At 34.6% G+C, this 15,465-nt stretch overlaps 1 protein-coding gene across 7 annotated transcripts in view; it reads left to right on the top strand.

Annotated features, from left to right (window-relative positions):
* Positions 1-15,465, top strand: part of TBC1D5 (TBC1 domain family member 5) — a 328,963-nt gene that overhangs the window by 60,121 nt on the left and 253,377 nt on the right. For 4 of the 7 annotated variants that reach the window (XM_074838516.1, XM_074838543.1, XM_074838525.1 and 1 more), the window contains one exon: positions 9,776-9,930. The exons of the other annotated variants lie outside the window; for them this stretch is intronic. The gene's annotated coding sequence lies outside the window, so the exon portion shown is untranslated. The remainder of the gene's footprint in view (positions 1-9,775; positions 9,931-15,465) is intronic. 7 annotated transcript variants of the gene reach the window in all.

The following is a 15,465-nucleotide window of genomic DNA, read 5'->3' as shown; positions in this document are numbered from 1 at the left end:
TGTAAAAATGGTCATACATTTAAAACTCTAGTAAATGTTGAGTTAATATATATAGTTGTGTTGTGCCCATGCAACTTTTTTGAAAATTGCTGGTTTCAGTGGATAGATACATAGATAAGTGCGAAAAAGAGAGGGTGAAAATGCAAATTATCATGTTATGGAAACCTTTAGTAATGAGTTACAGAAGTCATAACTCCTTACCTAAAACATAAAACTGGCAAATACTCTCTTTCAAGACAGTTATTATCTAAAAGGCAGGTTAGTCTCGTATATGTGCAGAGATATACGCAGAGTCAAAACAAGTTTTGGCAGAGATACAGCAAGCTGTCTTTTGATTCACAGCCTTTGAGCTGTAGTGGGACTGGTCTTCAGCACTTGTGATTCAAAGTGTGCCATCGTACATCCCTATGTTTTAAAACCGTATTGATTGCACACCACGCTTGTGATGATAGAAACATCAAGTTGCAGAAAAAGGAGAGCTACTTGAAATCACGGCCAGATTTCATTCATTTTTTGGCTGTTGGGAAACTAGCACTTGTCAATTGTATCGGAAAATTTTATTTCCATACAAAGCTTTTTGCTTAAAAAGTTCATATCTTGGGAGAGTGCGTTTTCTACAAATGTGAGCAGTGTTCATTTTCGATTATGTACTAAGCAAGGAAGTTCATTCTGACTTTTCTTCCTTCTGTTTTGTTTTTATGTTTAGGGGTTTTTTGTGTATTAAGATAGAGGTAAAAGTGCCCCCTAGATTTATAGATTTGTGTGCTTACATACTAGAATCTACAGAAGAATTCCATATAAGACATTCTTTTTCTTTCAAAATCAATATTAAGAAGTTTAAAGGCTTTTCTTTGTCCAGAGCAACAGCAAAAACATGCAACTATCAGCAATTTAATGTAGTTTGCTTTCTTCTATTTTACTGTGGAATTGTTGATACATAAGGTTAACTATTTCATGAAAACACTTTTGTTCTTCTATAGTAATACTTTAGATGAAAGACTGAGTTGTTCTCTGTACATTCCTGAAGGGATCATTGCAGTCCTTAAAGCTGCATTATATAGTGAAATATAGATGAATATGACAAAAGTCAGCATAGGAAACTATTATGCTTGAAGTAGAGGAAATCAGTAGGAAGCCTGACACTTTTCTTTTACATTTGCAATATCTATACAACCAAAATTGACCAAGGCTCAGAATATTTGAAGTTAGACAGTCCTGAAAAAATCATATTTGAATAAAACCTAGGTCACTGTCTGAAGTCAGTATTGTGCTCCTGAAGTTTCTTTCAAAATTAATTTTAATTTCTCTTTTTAAAAAAGGTACTTACATTTAATTTGTATGTCTTTCAAAGACTTGAATTTTTCAAGGGACTGTATTTTACTTTAAAAATGAAAACAAAGGAATAAATTAAATTGTAAAGATTAATTATCTGTAAAAGGCAAACAAAACTGAAACTTTGTATGTTCAATAGGTGCCCCTTTTTTGTTGAAATGAACATCCTTCATTCATCTTTATATAATGAAAATTAGAGGAAATTTATGTAAAGTAGCTGATTTCGTAGGATTTTCCTCCTCCCTCCTCAAATGAAATGTTGTAGATAGCAAAAAGCAGTCCTGTTACACTGAGCAAAAGCCAGACTTGATGCACAGAAAGGGACCTTTTATTCAGTCTTGAGAACATTTTTCTAAGTGAGCAAAGCCTATGTTACCTAGAAAATATTCTTACCTTTCTATAGACGAGACAACTGTAGTATTTAAACTGATTATAATAATGAGGCATCAAACAAGAATATCTTTAGGCTGATGGAGCAAATACGGAATAGTTGATGTGCTGTCTGCACTTAAAATTTCAGCACTTAGACATTATTTGAGGATTTAAGCACTTTCTTCAATCTTCGCCTTTCAAAATGGAACCAGTAGCTGGTTTAATTAAAGGTGAAATAACCCTCTATTTTCTCTCCTTACAGTCCATAATGCCAAGCAGACCTATATACTTAAATTTCTTATGAAGTTATAAGTCTGCAATAAAAGAAACAGCTGTCATAGCATTTAAAAATGATTCTACTATAAAGTTTTGTTTTACACTTGCAGTCTCTGCTCTGTCTTCTAGAGCTTTTTATTTTCTTGTGATAACAATATGACGACATAATTTTGAATTTGCCAAAATCCCAAATATGGTCAAATTTATGACTGTATCATGATTATTTATCCATTCTTTATCCAGATGTTTTCTAAATAAACACCAGTAATGCTTATGGTTGGTGATAATTTCCAACATGCTCAGCACTTAGTTTGCTAATATTTGAATTAGCAAAATACACTTTTTAAAGCATTAACTTCATATGAAATGAGAAATTTTTTCAATTGTTTAATACTACCTGTTTTTCCAAAATGGCTTAACCATATTTCAAACTTGATCAGTTTGTCTGCAGATTACTGCTTTGGGTGTCTGTAGTTTACTGTCTGTTTCTCAGTAGCAAGATCAGTTCAGCTCTAAATCCAAGAAAGAAACAGACACACAGGTTTGGGGTTTTTTTTTAATCTTGCATTCTGTCTGCATTGCACTTACTCATTTTCATTTGATTGGAGCAGATAAACCAAAGTGAGGACTATGACTTTGTATGCAAACTGATACAAACCGATAGATGAGGTTAGTTTGATTATGAATGAATATCTTTAAAAACCTCTGAATTTTAACTGTTATTAAATAAAACATGAAATTCACAAAATGTTACCATTGTCACTCGTTCAAAAATATATTTAATGTAGTATTGAAACCATCAGATTTACATTTAATTTTCTTTAAAATAATGCCCAATCCCTGAACACTTTTTACTGAGAATAGGTATAATCTCATATGTTGTGTAGTTTTACTAATTTTAGCTGAAGTAATTCCTTTGCCTTATCAAAGTCAACTCAACTACAGGGAAGTGTGCTTAGCTGCAGTAGTTGTTGCCTCCTGAGCAGAACTCTAGCATTACCAGTTCCTGACAGCTGCAAGCCAGCCTCTGGGCATCTTGCTAAATTTTCAAATGTAATTATACAGTAGACTTCCTTTAACAAATTCTGTGTTCCCAGCTATAATTATAACAGCTCTTCTTGCCTCTAGCCTGTTCCTTATCTTACAACCCACCTCCGTATCTCCCACTGCTGGCTAGTGTTATCCAGTAGAGCTGATGGATCTAGAAAAGCAGAGTTTATTCGCTCTATCCTCACAAGGATGGTTTCATCAGTACGGAAGATCCATTTCTTCTGATCCACTATATTGTCCCATAAAGCTGAAGATTGTTCTCTTAATTTGCAGAAGAGCTGTTGATTAGCATGCCACTTTCATTTTGCAAGCAATTTTCAATTGTTATTACAGGACATAAGGTCAGGAATTATTAAGAGCTATCTATGAAATGGCTGAAGACGCCAGCACAGGGAGAGGAGGCCTTCTAAAAACACACTGGTTTTGTGTTGTGTAATTCAGGATATAATTTTTTTAACCATACTATTTGTACATTAGGTTTTCATATACAAAACTGTTCATGCTCCTGTTAAGGTCACACATGTAACATGAAAATAAAAATGATCAGTGATGCATTTTTTCTTACATGAAATGCTAGGTAATTTTAGCCAAAGAATAATAAAACAGGAGAAGTTACCCATAGATGTGCTTAATTTAGTACTGGTTCTTGTTGAGGAAATTTAAAAGCAACTGCACAGAGTAATAATCTCGTCTCCACCTGTCTGATAGCAGGGGAAGTTGATGTGATGATTTTGAATATGGGAGTCAGAAGATAGGAGGTAAGTGAGAGAATTTGTGCTGTTGAAGACGTACAGAGGCAGCCTTCCTTTTTCTTCAGTCTTTTACTGTGATTGGCTGTGGCAGGTGAACTGGTGTTGGAGAAGAATGTTGCCTGGAAGATCCCAAATTACCATCGTTTTCAATCTTTCCTGCAGCAGGATCAAGTACATTGATCAAACCTTTTCTTGAGAAGCTTCAGTGAGTGAAATACCCCAGCACTCCTGAAGTCACACTCTCACTTTTCATAGTTTGCCTACATCTTTCTAAGAATTATGATGTCCAAAACTGTATAAAGCACAGTGAGGGATGGAAAAAAGTAAATATCAGCTCTTCACATGCATGTGCATACATGCATGCACACACCAACCCACATATACATCACATGCTTGCCAACTTATTTCAGTGAGATGTGTTTTTGAAAGATACCACAAAATTTATTCTTTTGATTTGTATTCTTCTCTATCCATTGATTCTCTGTGTAATGGTTTTTCGCTGGTCCATTTTGTATTCATGTTTATGATGCGTCTTTTCTAAATGTAGCACTTTGGATTTGTCTTTATTGAATCACCTTGTTGATTTCTGACCATATCTCCTATTTTCCAAAAGCATTCAGAAATCAGATCCTGTCCTCTGAGGTGCTGCTAGTTTCTCACAGTATGTTGTTATCTGCTGATTTTATAACCACACTGCCTTTGAGTCACTAGGATTGTTATGAAGGTAGCAGATAGACATCTGTTTACATCTGTTTCTCTGACATCCATTTGAAATATATATCCAGTTTGACAGAGCTATTGAAAACTTCTTTTTAAGAACAACTGCTCTCTGATTTCAGTAATTTTTGTGTCCAGCTTATGGTGGTTATGTCTGGACAGTATTTCATTATATTGGCAGCAACAATGCAAAACATGTTAAAAATCTTTCTAATCGCAACCTTGTATCACATCTACCGTTACCTCTCATCCATGAAGCCAGTTAACACCCAGTGAAGTAATTCAAATGAATTTGAAGGGATCTATATTTTTTCCTTTATCTTCTTATAACTTCTTCTAGACATTTGGTTGTGCGATAATTGGTTCTAAAATCTTCTCAGGTTTTACTGGTAGACTGGAACTTGTAGGTGGGACTTATCCCACCTGGGGGGACAGGAGAGGGTTTGTTCTAAGTTTTACTGTTTTGGTTTTTTTTCTTTTCTACTTCTTTTGATTTTCTTTATTCTGATCTCTTAGAAATAATGAGACAACAGATCCTATTCTGTCTTTCTTCCTCCATAATTTTCATCATAACTCTTCAGGGTTTTTTTCATTCCTTTTGCTACGTTATTTCCTCTCCTTGTTTGTAGCAATGGTATGTGTGTCTTGTATCATTGTAGGTCTCATTGATCACTGATGCAGGGTATGGATGAAAATTTTTTTCTAGTGAGACAAGCTGACAGGATGTGTAGAAGACATTTTCTTTGGTTTTGCTTGGTTTGTAACTTCGGAAAGGTAGAGTTGGGCTCATAGCAGTAAGATTTCAGAGGTTACCATCAGAAAATTAAGTGTTCTTTCATCACATCTTATGTGCTAGGTGAAATGGGAGTAAACAGGTCAGTTCCAAAGGGAAATGACATGCGAAATTTTACTTATGTGAAGTGTAAAGATAGAGGTGATTACATACTAAAATCATCATTTTAGTCTTTTGAACCACAGGCCATTAAAATGGGTTGGAGAAAAGATTGAGTTAGGACAAGGGGGACTCTATCTCCAATTGTTACATCAAAATATCTTATGGAAATCCTTTAATCCTGAACAACTGTGACTTTGGTATTTGGTATAATGACCCATGGGTGGTCTTTTCTTGACGTTTAATAAATTTGTACATAACCGAATAAAATCCATGATTCATCTGTGGTTTACCTGTTCTTCTTGTATATTGCGAGACAGATAATTTTACCCTAAAATAAAACTATAAAATTAGGAGCAGTGAAATCAGAGTGGATGTTTTTTCAGGTCTGTCATATAAGCTGAGCCCTCTTGCCCAACAATAAAGAATGAGGACAGAAGCCAGAATGTTTATACAATTGATGTTGTCTCTTTAAAATTCAGTGGTTTATCTTTTACCTTTCAGTTTGCTTTATAGGTCACTTAATTTTTCTTATTTTCTTTAGTACGAGCTACAAACAGAATTGCTGAATATGCTAAAATAGATGTATATTTTTTAAGTCTGGCATTTAAGCAGACAAAGAATCATGCTTAATGCTGCTGTGATAATAAATAGTACTATAATTGATTGTTGATAGAAACCCTTAAAATACATTTTTATGGTTGAAATGTACTTTGGGTAAACAGTGTTCAGTTTGCCTATTAAAATAATTCACTATATACTGTGGTTTCTTTGAGTATTAAGGAAGTAGGACTTTTCCAGCAACAGTAATTGGTTGACACTGCTTGACCTTAATGCAAAGCTACAGTATTTAATGAACAAACGGAGGGAATAAAGTTTTGATAAATAAGGCAATTTTCATGAAACCTTTAGAAATATGCTTGAAGTCTTTTAGTGTTAGATTGACGGTTTTTCCTTTTGTGAAAAGAATAAGTGAATAATTTAAGGCTATATTTCATGTTTTCAGATCTTCATTCTGTCATATAAATAATAGACTGTGAAATGCAGCAGCTCCTGCATTCACAGATTTAATAGACCTGTACAAGTGAGTGTCTTACTCAGCTTCTGGCATCTTAAAGTGCTCTTTTGTGCATATGTATACCTGAGAAGCAATGCAGAAGTGGGACATTCCTAGACTCTCTACAGTACCAAATTTCGTACTTTAAGCAGGCCACTTATTCTGTTTTTAAACAATTTGTTCTTAAAATACTTGCCGTACAGCTTGGTACCAGTTTTAGTATTTTTAGTTTTTAATTCTGGTACAGTATTATGATGGACAGATGTCAGAAATGTAATATGTGGCTATTCAAAATGAAAGTGTAATCTAAAGTTTACTTAAAAGGAAAGACTGTGTGAAAAGCATTCAGGTTTAGATCCAGCATAGATCTTTGAAACACCATTGATTCTTGATGAGAAGAGAATCAAATATATTTACCAAAACAGTGAAACATCAAGGTAATTTATATGATTTGCTACATTTATTCTTAGTTACATAGTTTCTTTTTGAGGGAGGAAGAACAGAGAATAGCAAAATTAAGCTGATTTCTTTGTTTCCACTGCCTTTCTCTCCCCCTGCCCCGTTAACTGGCTTTAGTTTAGCGCATGTTGAAAGGGTAAGACCTATTGCAAACAAGTGGCAAAAACATTGGGATGTTTTCATGTTCTTAATCTTCCAAGCAGGAGCATAGTTTTAGGACTAGTGGACCATGGGAAACATAAAGACTGCCTTGGCAAGTATGTACTACTGTGCCTATTTTGTTAGATGCAAAATGTAGCTTTCCTAAACATTTCCATTTAGAAGTTTAAGTTAAGTTATGTTCATTTTCTTCCTGATACCTACTCATTTCAACAGTGGAGTAACTCTAGTTGTTAGGTTGTTAGCTTCTACTAGCATATGATACGATACTGAACTCTTGCTTTCCTCCATCCTATGTGACCATGCAGGCATCTACACAAGTAAGGAAAGCTCTTTATTCATATTTTGAAGGCTATTTTCTGTAAATAACATTCAAGGAGTCTGACAGATGGTCTGCTTTTGACATGTTATTGGTTTATGTAGGTTCCAGAAATGTCTAGTATGGGTCCTTCAGGCAAAAGTGAGCAGTCTACATGAGGATGTCATCACCTTTGCTAAAGTACAGGCAGTTTCCTTCCTGTTTCTGCTTACTGATATTCTCTAGTTCGTGTAGTCAAGTTACTTTCTCTCTTACTTTTCAAGAACAATAATCTTTATATCTTATGTCATGTTATACAAATTTAACAAAATCCTATGTTCTGTTTTGTAAATTAGTTCAGCAACTTGCTTATGTCTTAGGGGTTTTTTTTTCATTTTCACTGATATAATTTTCTTCACATTCACAGTAAGTCTGTATTTTGATTTCAGCTCATCCAAGTGCTTAAATGGGGAGAAATACACTGTCATCACCTCTGTTTTTAGATCTTATATAGAGTAATATTTTCTATTTCTTTTGCTACATAAACATTACTTAAGCCATTGGCTGGGGTGTTTCTGTTGTTTCATTAAGAATTTACAGGATTAGTATGTTAAATATATTGATCTTTGTAAGCAAACCAGTCACTGATTGGATCCAGCAGTGACTGAATTGACTTGTGATACTTGAGCAATACATTTATTACTATTCATTATTACTTCAGTACGAGCCTATGGTCTCACTGTAGTAAGTCCTCTGCAAATATACATAGTCACAGTTCTTCGTTTGCAGGCTTTGGATTTTTAAGGGAAAAATGGAGGAAGAAGGGTATATAAAGCAAAAGAAGGAAATAGGAAAGCAGAACAGCAAGGAAAAGCAGTAAAGATACTTTGCTGATGGCTGTGTATAAATGATGCTGATGGTTGCTTTTAAATTCTGAATTGGCTACTGTTCTTTATTTAGTCAGTGCAGGTTTTTTTGCTTAATTTGTTAACACCTATAGAAATTAGAGCAGTAGTTAAGACAAATGGACTATGTAATTTGAAAATTGTATTTTGTCACATGTTTTAGTCACAAAACCTAGTTGAAATCAATTGTCCCAACATTCACTTAACATATTAATAAGTAATACAGGAATACTCTAAGCCCTTTTGAATTAGATATATTACATCTTGTTACAAAATTTAATGCCAGGCTTAATAACTCAAAGTATGCTCTAGAATAAAAATACATTTATGTGCTAGTAAATTTCATCTAGGATGCTAATCCAAATTAAAAAAAAACAAAACCACTATTTATTAGTAATGGTTTAATATACTTATGTGTAGACAATTGTGTTTAATTTAATTTCTTAAAACGAAATCCCAAAATTTATTCCTTCAAAGTGAGTATGTTTTTCATAGTTTATTTCTAAATGCAGCTTAATTTGTCCTGACAGCAGTGGTCAGATTACAGGAGCTATTTGGGTACTTACCCGCAAAATCAGTGTCTTCTAGGACATTTTTTTTTAAATGTGTCTAGATGGTTGTGTTCTTAGGTTTTCTGATGGAAATACTGTAGAAACAGAGTAAAGTACCAGCTTTTCAAAAAGGGAAGATGCTGTTTCCAATTCAACACTATTAGCTTTGCATATTTTTAATAGGAAAAATTATTTTAAAATAGCAGTGTATCTCATTGCTGTATGAATAGTGTTTAATTATCTCACAGTGGTTGAAAAATTCTGCATAAACATGTTTTGAAGAGAGATTTTTTTAAAAAGATTTTTTTTCTTGATTTACAAGTGCATTTTCAAACAGTTTCAAGTTAATAAAAGATAGATGGCTGATCAGTTGCTGGAATTTGATTTGTTAAATTTTTCTTAGAACCATAGCCTTGAATATTTTAGTGTGTTTGTAACCAGCTGTAGTGTGCTATTGAACCCTGTACAATTATTTTTGGTCATCTTAATAACTAAGTTACCACTTCATAGCAAATTCATCTAACAATATGAAGTTACTGAACTTTGTAAAATACAGTTTTTTAAGTTCAGTCACAGGAGGAGGAATTTAAAATAATTCTGAGAAATAGCCAAGAATTTCATGCTGATATAAATTTCAGGTTGAATACTGAAGAAGCCTTCATAATGCTCAAGTTAAAAATAAATAAATTGAATAAATTGTCTTCTTAAAAATAAATAAATTGAACCACGTGGACTTATCTTACCTGTTGTTTCTATCTCTCCTGTTACATCATTATGTGAAATACTGATTTGACTTGAATAAAAAATACTAGTTTCGGTCACTTGACTTTTTGTTTTACGGAAATTCCCAGAAGAAATCCAGTGCCTTAGGTGACTTGAATCCCTTTAGGTCAAACTAAAAATTAAAAATATTTTTAGCATTTTTTCTTCAAGCATCTTTATTCTCCATCCAAAGGTCAATTCCAGAAGTCTGGTACTGAGACTGCTGCTCCAGCTTCCTTGTTGCTGCTGGTGTCTGGGCCTTATCCCAACACTACTTGACTGTTGAATGTGTGGAAAAGATCATTCTAAGGACAACTGTCTCCTTTGTGTTTGAGTACCTGCCACTATGTGAGTTAATTTTTCTATGCTTTTAAAAAAAAAAAAAAAAAACTGAGTTTGCCTCATTCTCATTAATTTCATAATTACGCATTTAGAATTTATAAATTGATGTTAGTAATGTCTTTCTGTAGTTGTCCAAAATAAATACCCTTTCTGTAAAAAAACCCCAACACTTACTTTATAAACATAGGTGCTTTTATCCCCACTTTACTATGTTAAATTTTAAAAGACAAATGAAAATATTGACTGTGTATTTAGTTTTAAAAGTGATGAATAACTGTATTGAAGTCTGCTTTCCACAGAACTGGTGAAACAGAGAGAGTGTCAGTGGGAGCTCTTCTTTTTGCTTTCTCCTATAATATGCTCTAAGTCCCAAACTGCAGGGGCAATTCACTATCTAATTCAAACCTCTTCTTACATTAACAACATGGCAGTGTTTAGTAATGATACAGTGTTTGCTGTTAAAGACTTGCCAATTTTGCCTTAAATAGCTGGATTATATTACCTCAATTTGCCATATTCCCTCTGTTTAGTTTTGAATTACCTTGCAAACGTTAAGGTGATACTATTGAATTCTGTAAAGGAATTAGAAAGTTGAAATGCTAGCAGTGTAGGTACAGAGTACTAGTATTGGTCTACAGAAAAACACCAGTTCAAGACATTAAAGGTCAGTAAATTCATTTTAATAGGAACAATTTTTGCTTTTACGTATTTCCATCAGTGACTTTAGTTATTTTTCCTTCGTAACGCTCTGGATAATTTAAAACCCTTTCTGAAGTGATTTTGTAAGACATGTATGTGTTTGTGTTTTTGTATGTATGGTTTCTGTACCTTTTAAGTGTAGTTAGTTTTATCCAGTGTTGCAATAAAGTACAGAACACTATGCAGTACATTAGAGCCTATGCATCAGAACAATTTTCATGCCTCACTCAATTCTTAATGTAAATTAGTAGGAACATTGGTTATCCATTTGAGAAATTGAGTTGGTATAAAAATAAAAATGCACTTATGGTGTGTGGTGCTTTGTGTATCATCTTGGGAGTGTTTTGCTGTTTATCTGTCACTTGCATTAGAAAAAGCAGTCACTGGCTGCAGGTGACATTAAAAATTAAAGGTTAACCTCAATTTCTTTACTGACCAGACATGGGGCAGAAAGTTCTTCTGGATGTGTGCCTGAATTTTGGAACTGTCAAAAATTTGAGTTGAGAAGTGAAGATTTGTGCTTTTGGTGGCTTACTCTTTTTTTTGTGTACATGGGTGGTTATATGATTTCAACATGTTCAAGTGTTTAGACCGCTTGTTATAGGTTATATCAAGATCATTTTTCATTCTATCAAACTTTGTGAAATTAAACAATGACATGATAATGCTATAGTAAATAATTATAGTGAACTAATCTACATAATTTTGGGAATGTCTTTATTTTGCTACTTAGAAAAACTAATAAAAATATGTTTTTTCCTTTTACTAGAAGGTACGTGCCTTTCAAAGACTAGTTAAAACTGTTGAAAATGGTATAGCAGCTTTTGAATATTCTAGTTAGTTCAATATACATTTAATATAAAAAAAGATTTATACACTCATGAACAAGCCTGGGAGATCTTTCTCTAAGTATTAAGGCTTTTGACAAAGTTGGCTTCTACCCCCACGGTGAGTTCAGAGTGAGCCGAATTCGGTAGTGTAATGCTTCCCTTCTCTCTCACTGAAAGCGTTGGAGGCAGCATTCAGACCAGTGAAGAAGACTCCCTTCAGGCAGCAGGGGTTTCATGTAACCTGTCAGATATCTTTCATTTGCAAAGTAGGTATTATGCTTGTTCAGTGGTAGACCAGGCTACAGGCAAGTCTTGATACTTCAGATGCAAACTCGAAATAGTGGCTGCTGCTCTTACCTTCCATTTCATCTCTTGATTTTACTTACCCATGCAATAACATAGTATGCATATAATCAATAGATCTGCTGCTGCTTCTTGGTTGCTGAGTGAAAATGAGAAGGGAAGAAAGAAAAATGAAATTGCCTGCTCTGTCTTCGTGATTAAAATAGACTGCCAAAATGCACCTGTTTTCTTCCCCCATCCCGCATTTGCTGAATGGTGAATCTTTTCTGTCCTTGGCCGTTTTGCCTCTTACAGCTCTCCTTAGGAAAACAAGAAAATAGAAATTTCATTAAGGAAAGCAATGAATATTGCTTTAGAATAGAACATTGCAATTGATGTTTTTGAGGAACCCTAGCATTTCAGACTTGTGTATAATTGTTTTAAAATTATATATCCATTTGCTTGCTTCATAGTAAGCTTGACACAGTTGTTTCAGGACTGGTATGCTATAGATTTCTCAGACTTTGAATTAAATCATATTAAGAATTCTTCGGTGGGGAAGTGGTAATGATCATTTCATCTGTTTTGGTTATTATTCCTAATTTGTTAAACCTATATTTAAGACCAATAATTTATCTGAAGAGAAAATATTTGTAAATGCCAGTTACTTATTTTCCTGTATTTCCCTCTGCTAAAAATTATTCCAGTCTTCTCCAAGATTGATTTCATTTAACACTTCCCAGTTTCTTGCGTTTCAGATTTTTTTATGTTGACATAATAATGAAACTGGTCAAACAAGTTGCACTATTGAAATGATTTATAAGGAAACCAAAGTACTATATAGCTTTAAACATAGTTCCTTTGACTTAAGGAGTAATTAAATCCCATATAATAGTTGGTAATTGGCTTGCAGCCTGGCTCTAAAGTCTTCATTTTATAAGCTGGGTTATGAAACATCAAGAAACATGAACTGTATTTTTCAGAGGAAATAACTCAGATAATTAAATACTACAGAAAGTCATAATTTGAAATGCAGTACTTTCTAAGAAGAAATCTTTTAAGTGGTTTTTTTGTGTTTTCTTACAGGGTCTAGAATAGGTGGCATTTTATAATTTGTCAGTTACTTCCTTTAAGTTCAAATAAACTTCTGTATCAGTCTAAAAGCACTATCTGGTGACTTGCAATCGTGTTACAGATGGCATCTTTTCTTAAATACTACAATAATCTGTGGTTTGTGGAGCAACTAAATTACCCATTTGGTACACTTTTATGCAGCTCATAGAGGTCATCACACATCTGTATGAGCAGAACATTTCAAGTCTTTCAAAAAAACCACCCAACATGCATTCATTGCAGTTTTTCTGTTGTTGCTGTTCCTACAGCATGCGTGGCCCATGTGCCTATGTTTAATTTATGGCTGTATCACAGTGATTGGCTATAGAGTGAGATATCCATAAGCTAAGAACTTTTTTCTCATATGTAGCAAAACTTGCAGGACATGCAGCTTCAAAGGATGGAGAGTTATTTTGCAAATTACTAAAAGCAAGTTATATCAGTTCCCCATAAGGGTACATAATATCACCTCAGGACTAGTCGTTCCCATAGCTTTCAGTAGTTGTTAGGCTCTCCTGGTGAGGAGTAGCACTGCTGTGTGTTACTTGCTTATTGGCTTCAGACATCCTTTTTTTTTTCTCTTGGTACCATCTCAGGATTTATACACTTTATGTTGCTGGTCCTCACTTGACAAAATTGGTACTGCTTCACATCCTTGTTAGTTCAAGTTGTCTCTGGCAGCAGTCTTTGTCCACTTCATCTCCCTTGCCCCTGCCCCCTGTCAGGCTGCCTCATTTGCCTCCCGCGTCTTATTTTGGGCAGTGTGGCTCTGAAGCCTGAGCTGGCCTTGCACAGAACCCAGCCAGGTCTGGCAGAGCTTTTTTAATTGCACTTGGTGCCTGTTTTATGGTTCGTTTTCATTTTAACCAGGAAACCAGCCTCGCTAGTTGGAAACCCCAGTACTACGGAAGACCTTTCAGTACTTAAAGAGTGCTTATAAAAAAGATGGAGGGAGACTTTTTACCAGGACCTGTAGGGATTTAGGCCTTTAGTTTTAAACTAAAAGAGGGAAGTACTTCATAATAAGAGTGGTGAGACACTGGAATGGGTTGCCCGGAGAAGTTTTGGATGCCCCCTCCCTGGAAGTGTTCAAGACCCGGTTGGACGGGCCTTTGAGCAACCTGATCTAGTGGAAGATGTCCCCCCCACCTATGGCAGGTTGAACTAGGTGATCTTTAGAGGTCCTTTCCAATGCAAACCATTCTATGATTGTACTTGTTGACAGCAACTTCTTGCCTTTGTTGTTACCTGGTTACTATTATGTATGTCTCTTTTATATAGTTTGATTATATGCCGTCTCTTCTGCATTTTGACCTTCAAACTTTTTCGGAAGTATCACAGTGGTAACAAGTGGTATTGCTTGAATCTGGTCAGAAGACTTTTATTTCTGTTTTTCTTTTTCAGTAAGAGACAACTGCTAACTTAAATGATCCTAAATGCTAGTAAGAATTTGTTAAAGTTGTTCATAAAGGATTAAAAGTGTCAGTCTTAAGTGTTTCTGCATGAAGAAAACCATGGAGGGGAGAAGATGTTGTGTTGCCAGTGGTGTAAATTTAAAAACATGATTGTAGTGGTATTTTGGCATGTTTGAAGTGATCCTGTTACCGTAGATGTGTTGTCTCTGATGTGTTCAGAGCTATGATAATGTTCCAGTAAAGTTTTAAGGAAGAATTAATTCCTAAAAAATTGTCTGCAACTTCTGTTGAAGGGGAAGGGATGCTATTTCATGGCTATCCTTGGCTCTCTTACATTTCCTTCTCCTCCTCCCCAAGAAATACTGTGGGACTTACAAAATGCTTTGCTTCTAGGACAAATTCTTAAGGAAGTTCATAGAATTTTAGTGCTTTTTACTGATTTGGATGTCTGAACATAAACTGAATGATACCAGTGTAGATGGCAACCACGTGCAGTTGGAGTCCATTACTAGGGACTGTATCTCCAATACAAGTAGCAGGATTTCTTGGTGGTTGTTGTGACTGGCCAGCATTTGAAATTAGATGGAAAGATGAATAAAGGCAAATTAAAGTGACAGTGATGACCAACTGCCTACTAATTTAAGGTCCTCTGCACATTGCTGAGTGCTATTTATTCAGTGAACACACATACTAAATATATAACATTTCTTTAAGGTAATAGGAGCCACAATGGTCAGAAGTTATTATTATCAGTGCTCTATTGTATTTGAGTAAATTAATGTGGATCTTTATATAAAGCTCAGAACATTCTGAGCAACTTCATGTGGCTTTATTCAAGGTTGCATTGAGCGATGTAGAGTACATACTTCATATTAAACACTTTCTTTGAAAACAAGTTTCTACAGTTTTACAATTTTTAAAGGATGATCAAAATCTTGCCACTAACTTTTGCAGTAGTCTTCTCAATGTTACATAGTGTAAGATCTTTTCTAATAAGCATTAATTTAATAAGCATTGATTGTGGTACAAATGGTTGAACAAGATTTAGGAGAAATGGATGAATGTTGTTTTATTATTGTTGTTCAGAAGCATGTGTGCCTTGCAATGTTGAGGTCATAAAAGCACAGCCAGAATGTTACTTGTATCTTGAAGCTTGCCTTATTTCTCGTCTTTTGCAAGGGAGTTGTAGATCAGATGCAAGA

Source organism: Strix aluco, chromosome 1 (genome assembly GCF_031877795.1).
Source record: "Strix aluco isolate bStrAlu1 chromosome 1, bStrAlu1.hap1, whole genome shotgun sequence".
Lineage (NCBI taxonomy): Eukaryota > Metazoa > Chordata > Aves > Strigiformes > Strigidae > Strix > Strix aluco.
Note: the sequence above shows the minus strand (reverse complement) of the source record. Positions and strands in the feature narration are given on the sequence as shown.